Source organism: Lampetra fluviatilis, chromosome 2, assembly GCF_964198595.1.
Source record: "Lampetra fluviatilis chromosome 2, kcLamFluv1.1, whole genome shotgun sequence".
NCBI lineage: Eukaryota > Metazoa > Chordata > Hyperoartia > Petromyzontiformes > Petromyzontidae > Lampetra > Lampetra fluviatilis.
In genome coordinates, this window is record NC_136276.1 from 26,500,555 (window position 1) to 26,527,647 (window position 27,093).

Sequence of the window (27,093 nt, forward strand, 5' to 3'; positions counted from 1 at the left end):
CTGGTCGCTCTGGACATTTTGGGACCATTCCCCGCCACCCCCAGAGGGAATAGATATTTGTTGACGGGTGTCGAGTATTTTACACGCTGGCCTATGGCCTGGCCTTTGGCCAACCAGTCGGCAGCAGCCATCGTGGAGGCCTTTGTTCAGGGTTATGTCCTGGACAAAGGTGCTCCGGAGAGGCTGCTGACCGACCAGGGCAGAAATTTTTCCGGTAAACTACTCAGACAAGTCTGCGATCTCCTGGGCACAAAGAAAATTCGGACCTCCCCATATCACCCACAAACTGACGGGATGGTCGAACGTTTGCATCGCACCATCTCGTCCATGTTATCACAACAAGTTTCGGACTCGCAAACGGATTGGGACCTACAAATTCAGGGGGTCTTGGCGGCGTACCGGATGGCACCCCATGCGGCTACGGGGTTTTCTCCCTTTTACCTTATGTACGGCCGAGAACCAGACCCGCCTGTTCGTGCCCAGTTGCGGATCCCCGTGCCGCAGGGAAAAACTAATCTGGCTGACCACGTTAAATTTAATCTGGACAAATTGACCGAGGCACGGGATGCTGCAATGCAAAACTCTGACCTCCGTCAGAAGGCAAATGAGCGCCTCAGATTGAGTCGAGCGCACATGCTGCAGTGGAAGCCGGGGGACAAGGCATGGTTGCACTGCCCCCAGGTGCCACTGGCAACCTCCTCTAAACTTGTGCGGCCGTGGCGGGGCCCTGTGGAAGTGGTGGAGGTGTTACGTCCGCAGTGCGTGCGCATCAAGTGGGGGAAGCGGCGATGGTTCGTGCACCCCTCCAGATTAAAACCCTTCGCTGCGGTTCACAACCCCACTTCACACGCGCGTGGCCAAACATGTGGGGGGTCGGCCGACTTGCTGGGTCCGTCTCCGTCGCTCTCACCGAATGCCTTGCCGGCTGTGCCACCTTCAGGAGCATCAGGAGTGACGGGCTCACGCCCGATCACCCCTCCTGCGGATGCCGAGGGTCACGCGGAGTCAGAGGAATGCTCACCTCAAGACGGACAGTCGCCACCTGATTGTCCGCCACGCGGGGTTACCCCGTGTGAGGGGCCCGCTGCAAGGACGCGCGCTAAAGTGCGCAAACTGTTGTGAGGCCGGAAAATGTGTACATAGCTGTTGTGTTTATTGGGTGTTGTGTGGATGGTGTGTTTCCCGCTCCTCGGATGTACATATGCTGGGTTCACCGTTTGTTGTGTGTGCGGGGTGGGTTCCCTGCTGGTTGTATATAAGCTGTTTTTTTTACGGAATTCGTATTTATTCGGGGGGGTGCGTCGGGTTGGTTCTCATCTTGTTGTTGCGTTCTTGTTCTGGTTCCTGTTATTGTTCAAAAATAGTGAGGCACACGCGCGGTCAGGGGGTGAAGGCACCTTTATTGTCAAATTTTTGTATGTTGGCAGCCGGGACGGCTGCATGCTATGCGGGGGGGAGTGATGTAGGGGTGTTAGAGAGAGAGCCCGTTATGCATGGCAGCCTATGGTAAACAAACACAGTAGGCGGGGCTACATGTGTGCACAAGCAGGTGCCCTCTGCGACGTCCGCGCCAGACACCCTGGGGGGTCGATTCGGTCGTTATGATCCCCCGGGGCCCCACCCCTCAGGGAGGGGTTGGGTATAAAAGGGGATTGTATCGAAGGGCTCGGGAGTGATGTTTAGCTAAAGAAGAGGAGGCGGAAGACGTCTGAGATAGAGCCCTGGACTCCCCCTGGTACGCCGACCTTATCAGGACCGCGCAGGCTCGAGCCAGAGGCGTGGTACCAGAGCCAGAGCCAGTGCTGGTCTGGACTCTGGGTACCGGGCCCGACTGACCAGTGTCGGGCCAAGATAGCCTCCCCTAGCCCATTAGTGGAGGACTCAGAGGCAGGCTAGGGTTAGCTAGAGAGGTGTGTCCTCAGATAGACGGGTGAGGGGGCCGATACCCCCTCAAATGTGTATGTCACAACGTTGGTGTTAAATAAACAAGTGTGCCTCCAACTCCGGTGTGAACGAGTCGTGAGCGTTACTACAATTGGTTGATAACTCTTTTGGTAATTTCCCCATCCCAGACAACTTGTTTTGGGGGGAGTGGATGGGCTGATTATCGCTTTGCCCAGAATAATTAACATCCATCATTCCATCCGTCCCTCTCAGTCCGTCCACCAACCAAGAACACATCACATTTCTTCATAAAAAAGAACAAAACTGCAAAGCAATTGAGGCCAAATGTACCGAATAGTTTACCAATACACATGCCTGCATATACAGTAGTTTGAATGCGAAATTTACAAGATATAACAAACATCTTCAAACAAAGTGGCGTTATGCTGAGCACAAGCACTATGAGCTCATTGGCGTACGTGTGTGCATCTGACTTGTGGATGCCTATTTGTGTGTGTTCCCGTGCACACGTGTCTTTTTCCATGTCAAATCCTCCAACAAAATACTGGGCTCCCTTAATGCACTGGCTTGCCAGCTTGTTTTCCTAGTGAGGATGAGAGGCTTCAATACCGTTTGCACTTCATGGCGTTTAAGAACAACCGTACCTCAAGGTGCTGTACAGAAACAGTGGGCATATTCTGCGGAAAGTGAAGTGATCCCTCTTTTATAAACGATTCCGTAAGTGTAAGCTTTCTTCTGCGTTTATATACGTGTGATGTTAACATTTGAAAATTTATTTTCCGAGTGAAGTTTTGAAAATGTACAATTGCATATCAAATGTTGGCATCTTAATGTTTTATCCAATTGGCTGCAATGACTCTAAACCAGGTGACTGCTGCAATGCTTGTATTAATGTTGTCCCGAGTAAAGTTAGGTTTGTATTACTCAATAATTAGAAAATGATGCCGACGAGAATAAACATCAGATTATTCTGCTGGCCAAAATTTTTTTTTTTTAAATGTGGATCACATCTGATTGACTCAGAAAAAAGTTTTAGTCTGAGCAAATCTGATATTATTTCGTCCAATCAGACCATCACTGTGCGCAAAACTTGAATTGTGAAATACTGAATGTATTGGTAATGTGTCTATGTAGCAATTAAATTAAATATATATCCATACATGAGGTTTTCTAGACTTCATAAAGTGTTGTTCTATCTTTAATCTCAATTCACGACTAAATGCATACCAAGAATACATAACCACGTACTTGTTTACAAAACGTATGGTAAACCATTTTACCACGTTAACAAACATCCATAATTCGTAAACACGTTATCTTACACGAACAAAGCCAACGCAATTTGCGATGGGTTTTTTTTTGTGTTCCGTCTTTTTCAAGCAACGCTTTCCACGATGGCATGGGAGAAACTTAAATATTTGATGATGGCACGGAGAGATTGATATTGTGCAGGCGCCCGTTGGACGCGCCTCAACGTACCCCCACACACATCGCAGAAAATCTTCCCCCTCGCCCCCCTCCGCACCGTGGCCTTTTCCTCACCTCCCCTGGACACGAGCAGAACGTTGGAAAAATGCGGCACCTGCAAAAATATAACCAAGTCGTTGAGAGAGAAAAAAATAAGTTTTTTTCAAAAATTACAGCCATATGTTTCTTAAGGTTCATATATCTAGGAAATGAGGTCTACAACATAAACAAATATTGCTAACCCGTTGCAAGAATTTGGTCAGTATCACGTTGGCCCGCGGTTGTGACATATGCTAGCAATAACAATGAAACATGTATGCTACACAGATACCGGACACCGTGGACACACACTGGAGGCATGGCAATGAGACCGATATCAAATAAGTCTGTACGTGTGTGTATGCATGCGTGCGCGCGCGTGTGTTTTGCTTTCTCAACAGATACGGCTCACTGGTGTGCGAGAGCCTGATCCGTCATTAAAGTCCAGACGAGCGCTTTGCATTTGGACACACAATCTGCAGTCAAATTCATGCAAATCGAACGGTCACGCGCGAGTGGTAATCCGTGTGTTGCGCCCGGTAAACATTAAAAATACTGTCAAAGAAATTCTCTGCAATTTGGATCAGGGACGTGGAAAGGAGTCGGGTAGAAATTGGACACACAGATATGCTGGCGTGGATTCTTTGGCTCGGGACGAACTCCAAATTTGGAATCTACTGCTTGAATCGATCCCAAGAATTTGGCACTCCGATTTACACGTGCTTTTAAGCTGAGAAATGTTGATAGGGGTGTGCCCTATGCCGTCTAGCCTTGTTGGCATTCTCAATCGTGAACGTAATATTCCATCCCCTCTTTCCCACTCCAGCCACCCCCCCCCCCCGAGTGGGATGCTTGGGTGGTCCAGTGCTTCGTGTGACATCTTTCTCATTGAGCCGTCCCATTTTCTTCCATGTGAACCTTTTGGGCTCCACGCCTGAGGCTGAACTTTTATAATCGTATGCACACCTTCACAAGAAAGGCTGCCGGCGGGTGCAGGATTATTTAAATGTTCTTTAGGTATAAAAAGTCTGCTTTTGGCAATTTTCAATTTCACGCAATTTTGCTGTGAACACACGAGCACAAACCGAAACATGTTTCATTACGGAACCACCTCGCTACCGAAGATGCACCACAAAATTCCGATCATGTGCAGACTTAATGCCAGATTCGGAGAATGTTCCTTGATCCGTGATGCTGCACAAATCTGGAACAATGTAGCACTGGTTATAGCCTAGCATATACACATTGGACAACTACGTGGGTATGTAGCCTTGGCCATAGCCTCGCATATACACACGGGGCAAATCCGTGTGTATGAAGCTCTGGCTACAGTCTCGCATATACACGTGGGGCAGCGCCGTGTGTATGAAGCTCTGTCTACAGCCTCGCATATACACATAGGGCCGCTGCGTGTGTATGAAGCTCTGGCTACAGTCTCACATATACACGTGGGGCAGCTGCGTGTGTATGTAGCCTTGGCTATTCGCTGAGCTGCTCCACGCATCCTGGCCGCACGTGGGCACGAGTAAGCAGTGTGCACCAGTCGGCCTTCCCTCGGCCATCCTCCTTTCTTTCCTCAACACCATTTTAGTTTTGGGTCATTTCGAGGGCGATTCTAGCCACTTGGAATTAGCCAGATTCACCATTCGCCAGAATAACCATTCTATGAAAGAGTGCCGAGAATCACCATTCTGGCTGGCTGGAATCAGCAGTGCATAGATTAGTTCAGCGTAGCCGAAGGTTAGCTACATTTGAAGCACATTTCTATATTTACGCATTCTAACCCGAACAAAAACCCTCCTCTATTATCGATTCGAAGCAGAATTGCAATAGAGTCCAATTATGTTGCATACATCTTCCATGCCAGAATCCCGATGTAATCTCATTCCAATGAATTGAGATTTTGAACATGGTACTGACACACGTAAAAATTGTGAATTTGATAGGAATAATCCAAGGTGTCATCATATGATTACTGCAGGAATTTCCAAGCCAGCATCATGTCCATTCACCTTGTTTCCACAGTGCTGATTTCTAAAAACACCACACCTGCTATCAATTTTCAGGGCTAGCTGACGTGAGGCCCAGACACCTGGTGACCAGGAATTGAACCCGAGTCACCGGCAGTGTAGCACTGCGCACCAACTGCCAATCCAACACAAGTAGGAACGTTCAGGGTGATGGCGCAGGCTTGCAATTTCTCACGCCACTGCTGGGGAAATAGGGTCTCCACCAGGGAGAGCTCCAGAGAGCCACTCCAGAGGGCATTTGGCTCCTAGCGAACCGTCGTTCACCACTAAGTGGCGAGGACGTTACCGTGGGGCCTATGCCGTGAGGCCACGTGAAGTGTCGAAGGTCCCGCTGGCAGGAGGTCGTGGAACAGACCCAGTTTGCCATGGGTTGACTGATTAAGATGACTGGCAGATGCACCAGCTGTGCTCACCCACTGTGCCAACTATATATAGGCGCACGCACGTTTAACTTCTTTCGCACCGTACGTGGCCTGTGCTCATCGGAGTTGCGGGGGAAGGACAAACTAAACACAAAAAGCAGTTTTAAAGAAATGAGTTTTAAATCCAGATTTAAGGGTGCTTAGCACCAGTGGCTTCCTATATCAGAAGGAAGAGTGTTCCAGACGGCCGCAGAAGTGCATCCGAAAGCGTGCGATGCAAAAACCATCTTTGTTCAATGTTTATTATGAAATGCAAAGCCATTTTTATTAGATTACAGTAGATATTTCATATTTTTTTCAAACAAACTTGTTTTACCAGGGGTCCATTATGAAATAAACAACGTCTTGTTTTCAAGAACCCTACAGTTTCAAGATTACAGAAACTAAGTATCCAATTACAGAATTGTTTTAGAAACCTGCGATTGATTTTCAATATTGGCATAGGGCCCAAAAATCCATATGGATCTTGTACTTCAAAAGCTTCAATAGCAATTTATCAACTTTACTAAATGGTGTTCAATGTTCTCGGCAAATTCCCTGCGGGATACCGACAAGAGACAATACATTACCAGCAGAGTCTCCGGTTCACGGAGGCAAACATCCTCTGCAGATCTCTGATGAAGGCTCTTGAAATCAGTCAATGAAGCAAAGCACCGGAATGCATTGAAGAATGTGCCAGTTTATATGCAATTTATTAGTTTACAATTTTTATTTATTTTAAAATCATCTCCAAACAGCATCCCAAAACGTCCTGTTGGTTTCGCTGTTTATCTCAGAGGACCTCCCTCCAGCTAGTAGAGCGTCCCACTGAAATACTATTTCTGGACGAACAAGAATTGGGTTCACGGTGGAAAAGTTGCATTGATCAAAATTGACAAGGGGCTGAGTGATTCAGCTCTCGACTTTCCAGTTCATTTTCCACACGGCAGAAAGACCAAATTTGAGCTGAACAGCACATGTGAAGTGGCTGGGTGGCTCAGAGGGCTGATACATCGTCAGATAGCGGAGCTGGCGCTGTGATTAAACCGGGTTCTCAAGTGTAGCGAGTTGATGCTATCAGCCCGGTCACCAATGACTGCACAAAAAAGCGCAACATATTAAAATGTGGGTTTCATTGCATTCAGGTCAGCCCAGGTTTACCAATTAAAAATGTTGCTTTGATTGACGTGAAAAGAATAATTATTTGCAGGGCATATCAAATGTGTGCTCCTATTGTGTATAAAGATGTTTATTGAGGAGACTAAAGGAGTGGTGCATTGATGCAGTCATCCATGGTGGTTCACTGCTCACTGAAAGGAATCCAAATCTCATTGTTTTCATCTCCCGATATGACATTGATAGCACAAACGGAATCAACTTCGGAGAAAAAAACCTAAAGAACTGCACGTGTTTCAAAACTTCACATTACCATGTCTTTTGTAAAACTATAGGTATAGTGAAACCTCTTCATTCACGTTTTTTTTTATTTCGCGAAATTCGATTCTATTTGTACACCAGTTCAAATGTCGCGCATTTTCGCCTCGACTTTTCGCGATTTGGCAACCATGGCATCATGCGGAGGGGTGACTCACGCAGCGGTGGACTGTGGGCCCCGTGTGCGCACGCCCAAGCCTCCGATTAGCACGGTTGACGACGTACGGTGCGACAAACACTATTTAAGAATAGTGGATCATACTGGTTGATCCATGTGACCATGCACAGCATTGACATGTGATCCAATTGCAATTGGAGCAAATCCTGATGATTGGTTCGCAAAGCTTCGTCCAGTAAGCCAGTTAGAAGGAGGCATTATTTTATTTCTGCCATCGAAGCATTATCCAGGCTTAGCTTTTGAGATCTGATGAGATCAGGTGCATTCTGGGTGATCTGATCATAGGCATAAGGCCCATTAATTACAACAATGTTTTCACGTAATTCGTAGGTTTTCACCACCAATATGATTCATTATTGACTTTTGGGGGGTTAAGAGATAGGATATGTAAAGATCAGGCCACATTTTAGTTGGAGAGCTTCATGATCAAAATTTCTGCAGCTCGTTATGCGGCATAACCTAAAAAAATATATTGTGAATGTAGCTGTTCAAGAGACGATACTTACTAGGCTTGGAACCCCTCGGTAAACATGGAACGTTGGGCCAAAGTTAGACCGACGTCCAATGGTTCCATCCACAAGCCGACGTTGGCCCAGCGTTGCACGTTTACAAGTTTTGTCAAGTGAATCCATCTTAACAGTCTAGCCACTCAGCTGCAGCAGCTCTCAACTTAGATTTGTTTAACTAAAACAGTTGCTCTCATTTTTTCTTCTTTAAAACTTAACAGTTAAAAGGTACATGTACAGCGCTGTTATTGCTTGCTGACACCACCGCTGGTGCAAGGGCATCCACGAGAGGTAACTTGTAAGAGCACCTTCATAGGGGATTTGGCCTACTCTTCCATCCTATAACGAAAAATGTGTCTTACTGAAACAGCATTAAAAATATTGGCCAGTGAACATACATTGTTGTTATTCTCATAAACCATTATATGAATAATATAATATGCAGTCATTACCATTTCTTCCCCATCATTTGATCAGGATGGGGATTTTGCTGCCAGTGAATCAGATTCTTAAAACCTATATTTGGTCACTCAGACGCAAAGAGTGTCCCCCTTCTGGGTGCATTCCTGTGCGTAATGACCATACATACTTGCGTGAGCATATTTGTATACACATTGGTAGAAAAAATATGCTGTGCATATATGTACTTGTTCAGGTGCACGCACAGGGGTAATTATTTGACGCAAACATTTAAATCAACAGAAATAGAATTTGAAAAATCTAAAAAAAAAAATGCCAAGCAGTTGAAAATGGCCCATGGAATGACTTCCAATGTCAATTCACATCCCAAATCTGGCTTAAACTCAATTTTAAAAAACAACTACTTCTTGATATATTTTTGTTCCGTCATTGGTATCTCTGCTAGGTGCCATGAAACCGGCTAAACATAATAATAATCAGTTTTACCTTTGGTGGATGCTCATATCTCAAACCTCGGCTTTCACTGGTATCGATTTTTGTCGTTCATGTGGACATTCTACCTCTCGGCCAACTCTCTCACACACACACACGTGCTGTTCAATTCTGTTTACATGTGCAAGCGATGGTGCTGCCAGTTAAGCTGGATTCTGGGGCTGAAAATGAAGCTGACATTTTTATGCCAGCCACACACACACACCTGACTCCACTTAACTCATGCTTCGTGTGTTGGCTCACGTCCCCCTGGTTGTTTAAAATTTGGACCCTCTGGCATGTATCACACATTGACATCTGTTCAGGTCACAACGTCTCGCAGCATTTGCAGGAAAAGTTGTTTTTCTTTTCTTCAGAGGTGGCTGCGTGGCTTAGTGTGCTACGACTGACGAATCTGCATACGAGTTAGAGTACTGAGCTGGCATCAGCGAAATGATGAGACCAAATCAAAGGATCCCCACTTCAGATGAACACAAAATCCCATTTCATCAGTCATTCATTTGCAGTTGCCCCATGTGTGTCCCTTGTGTTAATATTGACAAAGCCGGGTTGACGAACATAACTTATAAAGCCAAAAGGGACAATTGAAAAATACCGGCAAAAATTATTTTGCCTGAGTATTTTGCAATTAAAGTTTTTTTTTTCTTTTTTCAAAATATGAGAAATGTGGCCTATGACAAACTATTAAAAAGCCTACTCTTGCAAAAGCTGGCTCAGTGGTTGTAACATACACACACGTAACAGTAAATGGTACACACTGCATTGATAATGCCCACCAGTATTACCAGATGGAGTTTACCCACAAAAGCACTTCAATCTGAAGTGGCATATACACTAACCATATATATTAACGGGCAATAATGCATATTTCATCACCAAAATAAAAGAAAATGGCACTCAATTGACCAATTGTTCCATCTAGACCACTGACCAATTATTTTGGCAGTTCAAAATCATTCTTATCTATTTCTATTTCAAATTGTTATTTCACTCAGAGAGCCTCTTGAGACAACGGGTACGTCTGGCTTTGAATAAGGAGCAAACAAAGTGCATTTGCTGTAAAAATAAAAAAACATTCTATTATAAAATTATAATACTGCCTTAAACTCAAAATACATGTTCAGCTTTTGCCAATCCACTGCTGGCAAAGCCCCCCACGCCACCCCAAGGTTGTTCTGGGGTGGTTATTCTACCATACTTCACCACGCTCGTGAGTGCGGCATGGTGAAGGGAAGGCCCAGGATCGGTTTGTATATTATGCACCACTCAAGTTATCTGCGGCCAGTAATCGAATTCAGGTCATTCAGAGCACAGTGCACGATTTTCGTGTGTCTTGGTGATAAAGCTTTATTGGTTGAACCCTGTCTGCAGGCAGCGTTTTTGCACTGGTTTTAAGACACTGGTAAAATTCCTGCAACCCATTTCTGTCTTGGAATTGGCTGCAGTTCGTGAACCGATGGTGATCTCCCCCAACTTTACTCACCAAAACGAGGCAAACATTGGAACATTCATTCATTAGATGGCACTTTGCAGAAAATGTTCACACTTGGAACTTAATGCTGGGGAAATAGATCAATTATCCCCTTGATATTTCGACTCGCTTCAATAAAATATCCCCCTTGACAAGATTGAACAATGCATGTTATTTTATAAGATCAACATGAAAACGATGGCAGAAACAATTTACTGCATGTGATGACTATGATTTTCATGCATGAATAACACTCCTGCGGGGAGGACAGTGTAACAAAACATTCCTGTATATGGTACGAATGTTTATTTACTGTTGAAAATGTAGTGGGTGGAATGGAAATATACATTTTTAGTGGAACATTACGCCCTGATAAAGCACGACCTTACATCTGTAATGTGCAACCTTTAAAGCGCTTAGTGGCATTAGCCAGGCTTACACTTAAAAGTATTTCACCAACTATGTTGCATGAATGCTAAGTGGCGTTGCATACCAGTTAATGTATGACCTGCCAGACTCAATTAACACCTGTACCTTGGAGTTTCACGTCAGCTTAACGCCAATGGGGAGTGGTGAGCCACATTTTTGATTCGGCAGTGCCAGTGTGACACTGTGGCCGTGGACTGTGTCTATGCAATGGCATGGCAAGCTTGTCATTGGCCATGGGGCGATGCCGCAGCTGCCCCAGTAGCCCAATATTGGATTGAATTGGCCAATGAGATGACATGTCCATCTGATAAGGGTCGAGATTGAAGTGCACCAAATCGATTCAAATTATATTCATAGTGAATCGAATTTATTGAAATAGATACCAAATTAATCAAGTTAGACGACTTAAATTCGCCACTTATTATGAGTTTGTATTACTTCACTTGTTTTTTTTGTAACGACAGCATTGGCTGTTTAAAAAAAAAAATAAGAAAACGTTTACGTATTACGTTCAACTTCTTTCCCACCGTACGCAGCCAATCGGAGGTGCACAACTTCAAATGACGGCGATGACGTAAAAGCAAAACAACGACAAATTATGGCAATCACTAATGCGTTCGGTTGGAGCTTAAGTGGCGGGCCGCCCGCAAGGCGCCCAATCGGCACCACGGACGCCACTGTCCTTTCGCCTCGGAGTCCTCTCACCGGACAGCAACTCGGTTGGGGTGATTATTAAATCGGTCACCGGGATGCCAAAGTGAAGATGCCAAAATCCGCGTCTCATTGGGGGCAGGTAAACCGGGTGCCCCAGAAAAAAATATTTTGGAAATATATTCTGTCGAATCCATTCGAAAAGCCGAATCAATGTGAATTAAAAAAACAGTAACTCGTTTTAAGTTAATTTTACACAGGTTTTTTTTTTACGCGGTTTAATTCATGAATTAAGATAAACAAACATTGTATATCCTTTAATAAGTCACATTTTGTGGTGGGGCACTGTTCCAAGGCCCCGTATAGCCCAGCTGTCACTGCTTAAATCAAATACCCAAAGTCTGTCAATGCCAACAACACCCAGTGCTGCCTGAGAGAAATGTGGCTGGAAATTGCCGTTGGCCCAACTGCTCATTAACATATCGTGCCAGCACTGATAAGTGCTTGCTAACAGCACCTGCTCCAAAAGTGTAATCAGGCCAACAAGAGACATATATATATATTTTTTTCAATGCATGCATGCATGAGAAGGCTTTGCATGTCGATCTTATAACTGTAACGTGAGCCGTCCACCCTCGGAGACTCGGTGCGGCGGTGCCAGCTCGGCGAGGAGTTCCCCAGCTGAGACGCCGACTGAGTGCCACTCTTGCACCGCAGCGGTCAGAAGACCAGCCGAGCAGTTCGGTTGGGCAAGCGGTGGGCAAAACGTGACTTCATTCGCGTGCCACGCACTTCAGCTTCGGGCCATTTTGAGAATCGGCATCCTTCATCGTCCTGTCCCTGCCCCCTCTGGAAGTTGGTTGCAGATTATTTCGGTAAATGCTTTTGCACGTGACTTTTACACAGTTATAGCATCAGATACACACACACAAAAATAAGTGTGTTTGTCGCTTGTAGCATTAACTCGTTCGAGCACCATCATTATTTCAGAACTAGTCAAACTTACCATTTTGACATGTGGACAGTTCAGCGGTGAGCGCTGCCCTCTGCGGCAGAAAAAAAAAACGACGTTTTTATCATTTGAATCCAACTTCTGGCCAATAATGCTGGCTTCATCATCATCATTCTCACCAGTGGCGATCAATGTGCTGGTTGATGAAGGTTTCTCCAGCCTATTGCCATCTCCCTTGGTCCTGCGATGTAAAATCCCAACGAGTACCGTGAACATCTCCTGGTTGCCACTCCGTCGTTAGCCCATCCTTAGTCTCGACCATCAGCCATCATTCCTTCCAGCGATGTTTTATTTCATCTGCCATTGTCTGTATTTCTGAGTCCATATGTCACAGCAGATGTTATACCCGAATTCAAAAACACTTTATTCTTTTGGCACATTTGGTTTGTTGCTTAAGTTTTTTTTTTTTTAAAGCACTGCAATCTGCTGTTAGTCTGCCTCTTCATTTCATCATTTTTATTTCAGTTCGCCTACAGTGCCGAACAACACGCAGTACAACCCGAAAACACCGTGGGAGATATTTAAGCCACGGAAAACCAAGCAATTTGTTCCCCATTCATATTCATGGATAATTTTCTACAATCACATTTTTAGAAAACGCCATCGAACATCGCCCTAAACAGCACGAGAAAAAAAACGAGCGAACCATCGTTGGACTCCAAACTCTGTGCTTTTTTGTCTCACGGAATCTCAGTGTAGCCGTTCAATTTTTAAAAATATATATTAAATATACTTATCATTTCTAAAGATTGGGAGGTCGAGTTGAGCAGCTACATCATGGGACCTCCCTTGCCAGTATCAAAAGAACACCGTTTGAGATCAGGCTCTAAAGAAAGCTGTTTCTGATGTTGACCAATCAGTTTCAAAGGCAATGCATATACTACCAGAGCATGTTTTTTCTTTATATGTTCACCACAAGTATATGTGGTGAATGCAGACATGATTCCTTGCAAAAAGGTTTCAGTTTGGTGTGTTACCATCTTAACACCTGTTTTATAGCCAGCAAAGGTAAAACCTATTTTTATAATTTCTAGAGATGGCTAATTTACGTCGTGGTATTTATTTAGAGTATCGAATATTAATTACCACTGCGCCATCCATGGCCTTGGTAAACTGTTAAAGGGCACAGATTGACTGGGTGAAAATTGATGCAGTCATCAAGGCACCAGGGGCTGAATAATTGCAGCGAACCGCCCTCTCTCTCTCTCCAACCGCGAGGGTTGCGTTCTTGAAAACGCTCACGAATGCAGAATTCGCGAATGCTGAAACCTTCTTTGCAATGGGGTAACACATGGGGTTACGTTTCTGGTAGGAGGGAACATCGGTGGGTGAAATGGAAAGCGTTTAATAACAATGACTACAATGAAGAAATAATACATTTTAAGGAACAATGTTTTTTTTTATACTACATTTGATGATGATGATGCTTTGGCGATGGGGATGGCGAGGAATTCAGGAGGAGATGCAGACGTTTGATAAACAACACTGGCCAGTTATCACTTTAGCACTCTGCGAAGCGCCAGCAGCAAACACTTTCCCTGATTGCATGTCGCGTTTTTTTAGCACGGACCTCACGAAATGTATGAACTGTGAGTACGTGTAAAGTAAAACAATTAATAAATGTACAATAGCGAGTTCAGAGCGGGATTACTGCAAGACTGAGGACTACGCGGGCAGCCGAGGCGGCGTGCGCAATCATCGCAGCAGACAGTTTCACATGTACAGCAGCAACATGTACAGTAGTAACATGTACAGATGGAACATTCTGCGAGCACCATCCCTGGTGTGGGTGGTCTGTAGGCACTCCGTACACCGCGCGAGTCCGGCGGTATCGCGAATAGGGAATTGGGACACATTCAGTAATTCGCGAATATGCGAAACTCGCGTATCCTCGTCAGAACTCACGCGTAGCGACGGTTCACTATAAATGCAAATATCTGTGGCATTCATTGATCATATTTTACGCCGTCTTCGGCAACAGCGCACGTTCAAGTCCTCGGGCCCCTGGATTTACGCTTTTGCTGTTGCTGTGAAAAACTCCCCGAACGAGTGACAATATGAAAATGTAACCTTTTTTTCTTCTCAAATAAATCATTACGTAGAAAAATATAAGCGCGCGTTACCGTGTGGGCAAACCTGCTGTGTGTGTGTGTCTGTTGCACAATGTTTAGTGTCGAAGCCCTGTAGCCCTCTGACACCGGGTCCTCTTTAATTTTGACTTTACAAGCACGGCAATAACACAGTTTCCTTTTATTGAGGAGGGGGGCGGGTAACAACAAAACCACACATTTCCTGGAGAGTAAAGAGAGAGATGACGTTTATTTTCCACAAGTTATAAAGTTACACTTTTTAAATGAAAAGTTCGCAATGGGTGCTGCTCAGGGCGGCACGCTGGTTAAAGGGACATGTTCATTTGCACACGCATTACCCACTTTTCGCCATGGAAATTGGGTACAGTATTTAATCATTACATATGTATGTTGAACTTCGTTCGCAATCGTACATAGCCAGCCGTGCTAATTAGTGTGAATAACATGATTTGCCCAGTTTTCTTAAATCCTCCCCATTACCATTCACCCAGCAGTCGCCCGCGATGGGGAAACGTGTTGGTGTTCGCACTTCTTCCAAGACGTCTGGCCAACGTGGAACTCGAAGCCATGGAAGGGGGGGGGCTCTCTGGAGCTGGCTCGAGTGGAGGCCCCCTCCACCAGCCGGTCACGGGCAGTGGTGGCGAGTTGTTAACAACCTCGCCTGTTACACAAGAGGTCGTGCAAGGTTCGATCCCGACCCTGACGCCTGCTGTATATTTGGAGTTTGCGGTGTCTCTCTCGCCGTGGTCGTGTGGATTTTTCTCCGGGTCCTCCGGTGTTTCATCTACACATTTAGAATCAACATCACACGCGTCCAGATTGCTTCTGAAAAATAGCAACGTAGCTCAGTGTGGCCTTACCTTGTAGAATGAAAAATAGTTTAATTTCCTTGCTGTTCTGTTCCTCTAACCTTGAACCCAGGAAAGCCTCGGTAAGCCTCAAGATCCTGTTCCAGGAGGTCACCGCATCAAGACGTTTGGCCAATTCCATGAAAGAGTGTGCGGTTTTAATAACGCAGTCTGTTATACATCAAACCGGCAATGTACATACATTTCCTGATCCCGGACACTTTAGATGCTACGTCTAAAATAGTGAATATAATGACGCCCAGATGTCCAGCACTCTCACCTCTCCCTCTTAAGCGTATCCCACATCCCACCTCCCCCTCCTCTCCCTCCTCCCGTGTCCATCTCCTCCCCCCGCGATGTTAGTTACCTTCTCTCGGTATGTTAGTTACCTTCGCCCTTACCCCCCCCCCATATCAATCTTCATGGCCCTACACGTGAGTCCCCACTTTGGTGGGGGCAGGGAGTCCAATTTTTTTTCTCCTTCCTCAGGCCCTGTCGCTCCAAACTCGCGTCGCTGTTCGTGGAGTTTGTGCCCCCTGGCCCCCCACAGTTTTATGATGGTTCTCAACGTTTTTGACTCTACCGTGACCCCCTGAATTCTAGATTTTAAGTTTTCGTGACTGCAAGGATTCATACTTTGTTTTTTTCGGTAAAGTCACGTAGGTAAAACAAAAAAAAAATCACGACGTTTCGGAGGCAACACAAGCTTCCGTCTTCAGGTGGAACCGTTACAGCCAAAATCACTGTAGTAAGTGAAGAGAGCTCATAGTCGCGTTTCTCTATGAGCTCTCTTCACTTACTACAGTGATTTTGGCTGTAACGGTTCCACCTGAAGACGGGAGCTTGTGTTGCCTCCGAAACGTCGTGATTTAATTTAGTTGTTCTTTCATTTTGTTTTTTTACCTACGTGACTTTACCGAAAAAACCAAACAGTTTGTGACCCCCTTGTTGCATTTTGTTTCAACCGAGTGTACCCCCCCCCCACTTTCCTGTCCCAAACAGCATGGTTCTGAGAAATAAATGCATGAATAATGAACATCAATTCACAATGCAGGTTTTTTTTTCCGGTTAGATCGTGTACTTATATTAATGTGTCGTTAAACCCGCCACCACCCAACACAGCCAATTAGTAAGGTTTGTCACTTAAACAGAACATGCCAATGCGTTACTAGCACAGCACAACGGTGTGTTGGAGAGCACAGGGGCCGTCCATAAATGACGTCACGCGATTTTGGACGATTTTTTACCCCCCCCATCACACGGCGTCACAAAAAGTCAGACCCCTCCCTCAAATATGACGTCACAATGCTCTGCCCCTCCCACCCAAAATATAAATAAAACATGCTTCAAATCGCTTTATAACTATTTGCATTGTAGTGCGTATTTAATGTGGCGCTGCACTCTGATGTTGTAGGAGAAAACAAGTATTAAAAAGTATATTTAATTAAGTATAACGTGTTGTCTATATTTATTTAAAGTTGCGCATGTTGATGTGACGTCACATTTCTCAACCCCCCCCCCCTCGTCACACATCGTCACAAATGTCTGACCCCCCCCCCCAGGTGCTTGACGTCATTTATGGACGGCCCCAAAGGAAATTAGTAAGACTTACGTGACAAAAATTGCTATTTGACTGTGTCGCGTGCTGGCAGGTTTAACAACACATTTATATATTCTTGGTTCTTTCGATAAAGTCATCAGGCCTGATGAAGACCTCAGGCCCTGTCGCTCTAAACTCGCGTCGCTGTTCGCTTGTGTTGTGATCAAAACGTCGTGGTTTTTTGCTTTTATTTTGTATTTTTATTTATAATTTTCAAATTTACATTTTATTTTCTATCTACGTGACTTTACCGAAAGAACCAAGAATATGAATTCCTGCAGTCACGAAAGTTTTAAGTCAAAATTTTACATATTTATATGTTTTATGCCATCTAAGCCAAACACACCTGCATTATGGATGATTTTGGTTGTGAAAGCCTACGTGTTAAAATGAACATCAATATTTGAACCAATTGTCAATTTTGTGAGGTATCCTAACTTGCCACGAGCTGACGTTCTGTTTGCGACTGCTGGTTACTCTCGGAAACCACATTGTTTACAATTAATGAGTTTAGAAAGGCCTTTTAAATCGTTTTCGGTGAACCATTTGGATTACAATGCTATCGTAGTTATTTTATATCGCCAGATTCGTAAGCGATTATTCAACAATGACTCTCATGCACCATCTAATTTCACACATTTATAAATAACGTGTTGTCCCAGGCTCACGTGAAAAAATAAAAACATTAGAAAAAAGCATCTCCCACGTGCAACACGAAGCAGGCATTTGGTAATTGCCAGGTCAAAGGGCACGACCTTGAGTCCCTGAGAACAGCAGCACGGTGGTCACAGCTGACATGTGCATTACGACACCAATTAACGAAATGTATCATTACACACGCATTGGCTTAAATGCATGCTTTATACTTCAGAGAAGATCCCGAAGAAAGTTGAACTCCTGAGAGACAACTCTTGCAATGTTACTCTTTGCTATCACAACATCCTTCAGTGCATGCACCACATACAGTGGACATGTGCCGCATGAACAATGCCACGCCGTTGGAAATTTAAATAACGAGTGATATTTAGATGATATGAAAATACATGCGCGGTAAGTAACGCACTTTCATATACAGTACTGTACGTAGCGTTATTATCAGCCACTGCCTATCGACTGCTGGATGAAGCTTCCCCACGCGGTTGTCACATTTTACAGTCTTGCCGTGCTGCAATCGACCTCGTGCTCATGCACATCAGCCGACCTCATCATTCCACCTCCGTGGTTGGTTCTCCCATCGGGCGAGGTCCCCTCCTTTGCTTGCCATTCCGTCACCAGCCTCCTCCAACGTCCAATCGTCTCTCCCAGCGATGTTCCACCCAAGACCACTTACTTTCCTCGACTGTCAATGTGAAGTCTTTGATTCCCATTTGTTCTCTGCTCTACGCGTTCCTCTGCCTGTCTGTTTCTGTCGATCCCCTTACACGCTTCTGCGTGCACAATTCTGCCGCCCGTTTCATTTTGTTTTTTTGCTGTTGTCCATGTGATTGATCCGTATGTCATAGTAGGTAAAAGCCACCGAGCATTAATGTTGCACTGCAGGCACAATAAAGTACTGGTATCATGATGATTCATGATCAAATTCTGTTTTCCAAAAGCGCTCCGAACCGCGCCTTGTTCCCCTCGGCATGTCATCTTAGTAATCTAGATGCACCTTCAGTAATTGTCCTTGAATACCCAAACACGTTGTACAAACCAGTACATCGAGTAGGAGAGTACCAAGGTGCATTTCGTGAAGAATCCCATCAGCTTGGTCGTCAAACAAACAGCTGGCGCAGCGCAGCTGAAGGAAAGAAAAAAAGTGACACGAAGTAAAAACGTAGCAACGCTGGATGGACAAAGCTCTCTTTAAAAAAAAAATGTGAACGGAGGAGACTTTGAAACCGCTGACATTTCAAGCTCTCATCGTGTCCTCTGAACAAGCCGGACAACAGGTAAACAATTCTCTCTCTATTTTTTGAGAGAGAGAGAGAGACCGCGTGACCAGCAAAGCCATGAGCTCACGGCGCCTGCGTCGACTCATTTTTTAGAGGCAAAAATCTGGTTTGCAAAAGCAAACCCACCCCAGCACCTGTGGCCATTCAAAGCCCAGCTGGAGTAGAAAAGTAACAACACCCCCCTCACACAGGGCTTTTTAGTGGCACTTGGTGGTAACCCTAGAATGCGAGGAGTGGATTTCCTTTCAAGTCCTTCCCGTATCCCCGCCAACCTCTTAGCCAAGCAGTTACAAGGGGGTATTGTGTTTTTGGTGTGTGTGTGTGCACGTGTGAATGTGTGTTTGAATGTGCACGTACATTTGTGCGAGTGTGTGTGAACCTGTGAGATTGTACGAGGTACGCTGTGCTACGCAGCAGAATGCACGGGGTGATGCTTGTCCGTGCCGTGTCACGGCCAGCGCACTGGACTTGCAAGCCAATGGGGGTCGCTGGTTTGGTTCGATCTCCGGGCGCGGCGGTTGAAGCAATGGAGCGAGATTTTCTTAAATCCTAACACACTGCCTCTGTCCACCCAGCGGCACAAATAAGTCCACCACAGTTAGTCGACCGGTAGGTCGGGTGTGGTGGCGTAAAATATGGGTAGTTTCACCTCTTCCAAGACATCTGGCCAGCTTGAAAGAGTGGACCACAAACTACAGGGGGGGGGGCTCTCTAGAACTCGCTAGTCTAGGCCCTTCCGTCAGCAGTGTGTTGCAAGGTGGCCTCTATAACGCACACGTAATATCACGTGTGCCCATTACGCACGCGTATAACACATGGTGGCTTGGTGTTGTTGCACATCGCCTTACAATCCCAGAGACGTGGATTCAATTCCTGGCTGGGCATACCCAGAGGCAATTGGCATTTGTGCCGAGAACTCCTATGGGGCGATGCGACCTAAAATAGGTGCGTGGCATCATGGTATGTCTCTCAACGATGGTGAGAGAGAGAGAGGTCAGCCAGGTACCATTAGTGGTCTCCCAACCAGCCCCAGATAATAATTAAGTTCACAATAGGCAGGGGCACATGGATATGCAACATAGGTGATTAGGTGTAAAATATAACATAACAACCGTCGTTCACCGCTAAAAGGCGGTGACGTCACCACGGCACTTGTGCCATGCTAGGTGCACTTTAAGGCCACGTGAAGTGTCGAAGGTCTGCTGCCAGGATGTCACAGAACAGACCCAGTTGCCACAGGTTGACTGACTGAAATGACTGGTATGTGCACCTCACTGTGCTCTCCACTATGCCAACTCTGCGCTTTAGCTGCCCCACACTCCGCTCGTTGTTGTGAGTGTCACTCCTCTGCCCTCTGTTGCTGCTGAAGGGCGACTGCCTTCCACTCCACCAGCAGCGTCCTTCACGAACCACCTCCACGGAGGCCGATCTTGACACCGCTGGTACCGGTCATCGGCAAGCCCAATCAGCTCCGCATCTTCTTCTTCTCTTCTCTAGCCCATGCAGCGCCCGCTTAGCCCCCTCTATCTGGCCGAACAGAAGCTGCTTGGCCTTGTGGCGGCTGGGCATGAGGGCTACATTCAAAAAGACTGGGCAGGGACCACACAAAATACATTTCAAAGGGCCTTGGCCTCCTGGTATTTGGGCATGGGGTGGTGGTGGGTGTGCCTTTGGAAACGGTGCCTCGGGGCACCAGTAATCCTTGTGTCAATAGGTGCTCGCTAACAGCATTGCACAAAGTCTCCCCGTCTGACAAAGAGTTCATTATTTATATGGTGTGTATTCAAGCCCCTGTGACTAATCCACAACTGTATTTCAGTTAGAGGGCGGAAAGAAGTCGTTACGAGACTTTCTGGGACCTTGCCTACGTTCGGCAGACTATCTAAAATATTACAGTTCAGGAATATATTTTTACAGCTATGTTTTCTCTTTTTCATGATTATGTAAGAACAAAATTTGTAGTAAAAAATTGCTAGAAGTAGTGGATATTCATATAATAAATTCGGTTTTTTATTATTATTATTATAGCCCAATCGGCAGATCATGTACTGTATGGTGCGGTAAAGTATGGGTAGTCCAACCTCATTCCAAGAAATCTCCCTCGTGCTGATGTTTACACACCACAGCAGGTAGGCATTTAAAGCTGAGTTGACCTAGGAGACGCCCAGGACCAGTTCGAATATCAGCCACTTTTATTGATCGTGAGTGAGAATCGAACTCGGGTTGCCAGGATCATATTGCACTGTGCTAACCACAACACTACCGCTCTCGATAAGAGCATTATAAAGACAAAGATCAACCATATAGCCTGAAACACACTGTTGGGACTAATCCTATTAGCGAGCACCTATGCAGGCCGGCACAGCACACGAGAGGGTGGGTGGCCAACACCACGCCTAGCCGCCTTTGTCTCCCTCGTGGCGATGTTTACACACCGCACAAGCTACTCATTTGAGGCTGAGCCGACCTAGGGGAGGCCCAGGACCGGTTCAGATAATCGTAACTGGTGCTGCCGTAAGTGGGAATCGAACTCGCGTTGCCGGGTTCGTAGCGCAGCGCGCTAACCATGACAGTACCGTTCCCCATCAATATGAGCATTACAAAGACAAAGATCTCCCGTGTAGCCTGTAACAGATTGTTACAGGGCATTACATACATAGACATGTGAAACATAGAGACAACAACGCTTCAATAAAAATAAAATGGGTATGTTATTCTCATTTTTTTTATTTAATTACAGAAGGCCACCTAAGGATAACGTTTTTTTTTATTTATATCAAACAGAGAGAACCAAAAATATATATTTTTTTTACTGCCACTGCGCAGGATAACGGCAGAGCTCCCAAGCGTCGCAACATTCTGTGAAACGCTCACACGTTTGACAACTCTCTCGCGTTGCTCTCACAGTAACGCAGGCGCGGCAATTATTATCACGCAATTCCAGGAAATCTGTCCACGAAGTCCAACGTTACCAGTACCCCATCACAAAATCCCTGAAAGTGATTTTTTTTTTGTAACCACAAATGCTATAATACCTTCTCCCCCCTCTGATCGAACCGAATAACTCTGAATGTGCCTCATCAATGTCAGAATCAGAGAGTGAGCAGAATTCAGCCTGGTAGGCACTGGAATGTGTTTGCTGGCTTGAGCCGTGAAATGTGGGCCCAGGAGATCCATCTGTGCCGACGTTTGAATGTTGCCCTCTTGTATGCTCCCTCCCGCAACACACACAAAGCCAAACGCACATTAATATGTTGGTCTACTCTTCCACGGTGGCGAGATGTCTTGGAAGAGGTGCGACCCTCAAAGCTGACTGATAGAAACCAAGCAGATCCTGCTGCTAGTACTGACTAATGTTAATAACGTGTCTGTACATATAGCAGATACCGTTGTAAATGCATCAGCAATTCTAAACAATCATTGTAGTATAAAAACAATACAAACGACAATTAAGTCTCAAAGAATCAGAATCTTTATTTATCTTGGAGGAATTAAATAGAAGGAGAATGTTCAACTTTCATGATTTATATTTATTCTAAATATTGTGAAACAGGAATGCACATTTACATGCTATATATGGACAATATAGTGTATATATATACACCACTATATAAATATATACTGCCTATGGAAAAATACACACATGCACAGTGTATCTTCATACCACTGCTGGGCATTTACCGATAACAGAATACACATATGGGGCACAAAAGTCAAAAATGATGTAGATAGAGTGAAAATACAATAACCTTCTCATGTCTCACTTTGCTTTGGTATCTTAACAAAAACAGTGTGTCAGTGTGTACTTTGATTATAGTCTGTTTTCATAAGAGTTCCACAATTTAACGGTGTATTTAAACAACACTGTCAATGTCAACATGAAGATGTTGGCTCAGAAATTAAATGTACCCAATGATCGTTGTTTACGAATGCAAAATAAATCATCACGGTTCAAAAACAAACATTAGGATGTGCGTGTATCGGGTACACTATGAGCAACCTCACAAAAGAAAAAGCAATACCACACACACATACACAGAGCGCTCGGTTCACTGCACGCGACACGTTCTGCAGAGAAACTGCGGTTCCGGTTGACGAATTTACCTCCGACCAAATTGCCATGAATCCGCCGTGATCTCATTTGATCGTGCGAGCTGAGCAGTGTCAAGCCTGGAATAGTGAACAGATGGGTGACTTTGACACGTAGACTTTCGCGACCAATATTTTTTTTATAATAGAGGTTTTTTTGCGTGTTAGATCGCGTAAGGATATCAATGTGTCGTTAACCCGACAGCCAATAAGTAAAGTTTGTCACGTAAGCAAGACATGCTAATTCGTTACTACTCCAACTCACCGGTGTGTTGGAGAGTAAATCCACGATATTTACAATTTGAGTACGACGATTTGCTGGTAATTACATGTAGCATCATCGAGCGATTTTTGCCAGAATTGCGATTTTGCCAGATGGGTGACTACAACTTGCATACGAGACATTGCAGGCGTGTGACTGCAAGGATCGTGAGGTGACAGGAGATGGCAGTACAGCGATGAGTTTGATCCGCTGATAGATTTGGCCGAATCATTGGTTTGAGTCGGTGGATTGAACGTCGTCTACGCGGAGTTTTGAGCAGTGCCGGATTATCCTAGTAGCAAAAGTAGCTACATATGCTACGGGCCCCGGACTTTCAAGGTCCCCGCGATAAACGTTTTCGAGCTATCAATTCCGGTGCAGCGATTCTGCACTTGCTGTATTACTACAGTACTATACTGCATTCAACTTTAATGAACAACTGGGTGAAAAAGTTTACTGATTTGTCATATTATCTGGCTGTATAGCAAATGAAAAAATACAATTGCTTTACTATGCAAGTAAAACAATTGTGTTTTCATATTTACGTGTTTTTTTTTTTATTCAGGGCCCCTTTATAACATTTGCTACAAACTCCGCACTCGCTAAATCCGGCACTGGATTTGAGTTTTATCACTTCATGTGTGTGGTCGGTTTTCTCCGGCTACTCCAATTTCCTCCCACATGTCAAACACTCATGAATGGAATTGGCCAAATATCCCGATGTAGGACCCTGCACAAATATGATTGATATTTTTTGGAGTAATTTACATTATTTTACTGTAGCTTAAAACAAATATTTGGACTCCCCCCCCCCAACCCAAATGTATTCCAAATGTACTATTGGCAACATGTAATGAGAATAAGAATTCGTTTGGAATCCTCAAAGAGCACAATGTGTCAGAGAAGGGCTGCTGAAGAGATTTTCCATCGGACTTATGAAGAATTATTTTCAAATTTGCCTCAATCCTTTACACAGGAGGTGGTCACACTTTTTCCCAACGCTGGTATGGCAACTGGCATTTTTCACAAGGCACCGAAACTGTTATTTAAAAATCATAGTCCATGAGCCCAGAGCAGATGGTGCCACTTGGAGTGGAATCATCCTCGCGGTTTCAATTTCTGTACGTGGCCAATATCAGTGAATTATGAGATAAACATTTTAAACGAGTGGGGGTTTATTGAACGATTCACCCTCAGCCATATAACATTAATCGGTACTATTTAAGGTTTGCTACCTTAGGTGGTACTGATTTCTGCCCTGGCCGATGGACGATTACCCATGCTAGCAGTTAGCCAAATTAAGTCACGATTATTATCAGCCATAATCAATCCAGGTGGGACTTTAGATCAGCCATGTTTCCAGCCATAGCTCGCTGTTTATATGCATCTCCGATGGTTTGCGTGATGTTTTGATGTTTGGGAAATTATATCATCACTGCAGGAGATAATCGGCAACTTCATCCTATTATACACATCACTGTAGATAATAATAATAATACATCAAAAATATATAAGAACAATCCCATGTACAGCGATGTAGGACGATGGGGTGAGTGCTATTAGCGAGCACCTATTAAAGTTAGCACAGCACATTAAAATGTGGTTTGTCCGACACCATTCCTAACCCGCCTTTGTCTCCCCAGTGGCAATGTTTACACACCTCACCAGGTACTCATTTGAGACCGAGTCGACCTAGGGGAGGTCCAGGACCGGTTCAGATAATCGTCACCGGTGTTGGCCGTGAGCGGCAACAGAACTCGGGGTCGCCGGGTTCGTAGCGCAGCGCGTTAGCCGCTGCACTACCTGCTCCCCCATAAACCAGTACCCAGTACACACAAAAAACACACCAAAAGCGCGTACAGCACTATAAACCATTGATCCGAGTGGGGAGCGGACATCCGGGGGGTGTAAGTTAACCGTACAGTTCTCCTAGACGTGATTCTATCGCAGCATCCGTGGGGATGCACAGATAGCACGGGTGCTGAAAGAGCAGCGCGACTCCAGACCACACGCAAGCCGCTGCACGCAGACGGAGACTACGCAGGCTCCACCCTCGAAACGTGGTGAATTGAGCGAGATAAGAACACATGTGCATTGGTGGGATCGGGATAGATAGATAGATATCCATTGCAATCGCATGTTGGAACCCAAATAAATCAGGTCCTTTATTTCACCACGATGAATGCGAAGCAGAGTGGCATGGGAACTTTGGGAACCTTTGGAGCGTTATCTTGTCAGATTGTACGGCGATTCGCAGTTAATTTTAAAATCAGGAACTTGAGCCATGACATAATAGGGTATTTAAATCTATATACAGCAGTTGGAGGACTTTGGTAATGCTGTACACTTTAACTTCGTAGTAACCAGCATTTAAACCATCAATTAATTCTAACGTACCTCTCCTATGATCACAGGAATAGATAATTATTAACGTGTGAACATACACTATTCTGTTTCACCATGTGAATATATGATGGAAATAAGTAACATTTTCGTCTATCAACCAATGAGCCTTCTGGACCAATGTTGTCCAGCAGCTATCGTTCAAGCAGGAAATCCCTGAGCCAGTTTCGCTTTAGTCAGTCTAATTGCCAGTGCGTGGCCCACGACATGCTGCTGGGTTCTCAGATATCAATGTACTGTAATAACGTCCTTATCCTGGAAAGCCTCAAAAAGTTGAAAGACATTCTTTGAGGAGTACCGAACACTTAGATGTTTGAGGACTATGTTTAATTATGCTTTAAAAGTACAATAACAGTCCTTGAAAATACTGACAAGCCAGACGTTTTTTTTTTTTGCCGAGGTTGAATATTCAGTAGAGGAAGCCTAATACTGCACGCTCTGTTTAATATCTGGTGTGACTGTTTAGTTACTCACAAAATGTTCATTATTTTCCCACAATTAACGTGTGAAGAACGATTAATTTGTCTCGGTCAAAAATAATAATAATGATACCTCAATATGTCCCACGTGTGCGCTATGAGTTACTTTTCAAAGTCATGAACTCCAAACACTAACAGGGAAGCAACATGTCTTGACCAGGAAATGAGTGTTCTTCACCCAACAGCCTCCAGTGGTCTTAACCTACACAATCACAATAGTGTCCTCTATTCGTTGTTGCAGATAATCTTTATTATACATACATAGTATTATATATTATTTTGTTGCGCAGGCATTAGGGAGTGGACTACGAGCGAACTCGCCACATACAATAACCTGTTCTCATCCTTGGGTGGGGGCCCACCCACCCAGCCACCCAGCCACCCAACCACGCAGCCACCCAACCACCCACCCACCCAGCCACCCAACCACCCACCCACCCAGCCACCCACCCACCCAGCCACCCAACCACCCAACCTCCCGGCCACCCAACCACCCAGCCACCCAGTCACCCAGCCACCCAGCCACCCACCCAACCACCCAACCACCCAGCCACCCAGCCACCCAGCCAACCAACCACCCAGCCACCCAGTCACCCAGCCACCCAGCCACCCAGCCACCCAACCACCCACCCACCCACCCAGCCACCCAACCACCCAGCCACCCAGCCAGCCAGCCAGCCACCCAGCCACCCGAGTCAGGGCACGACTGACACACACGAGGAATAAAATGACTCACAACCGTCTAAACGCAACAACAACAACATGGTACATGGTTAGTGCATTGCTCTATGAACTTGCCAATCCGAGTCCAATTCTCGGCCAAGGTATGACATCACTGCATCATAACAATACTTGACCGGACCCTGAGTTTCACGCCTCCCTCTTTACCAACGTGCATGAGCAACTTTGGTGAAGTATGGTCAAACAACTGCCCTGACTGATGCAGCATGGGC

The 27,093-nt window shown here is 45.2% G+C and overlaps 1 protein-coding gene across 2 annotated transcripts in view; it reads right to left on the minus strand.

Annotated features, from left to right (window-relative positions):
- The window catches only part of LOC144944675 (neurensin-1-like), a 286,366-nt gene that overhangs the window by 194,268 nt on the left and 65,005 nt on the right, over positions 1–27,093 (minus strand). The window lies entirely within an intron of this gene.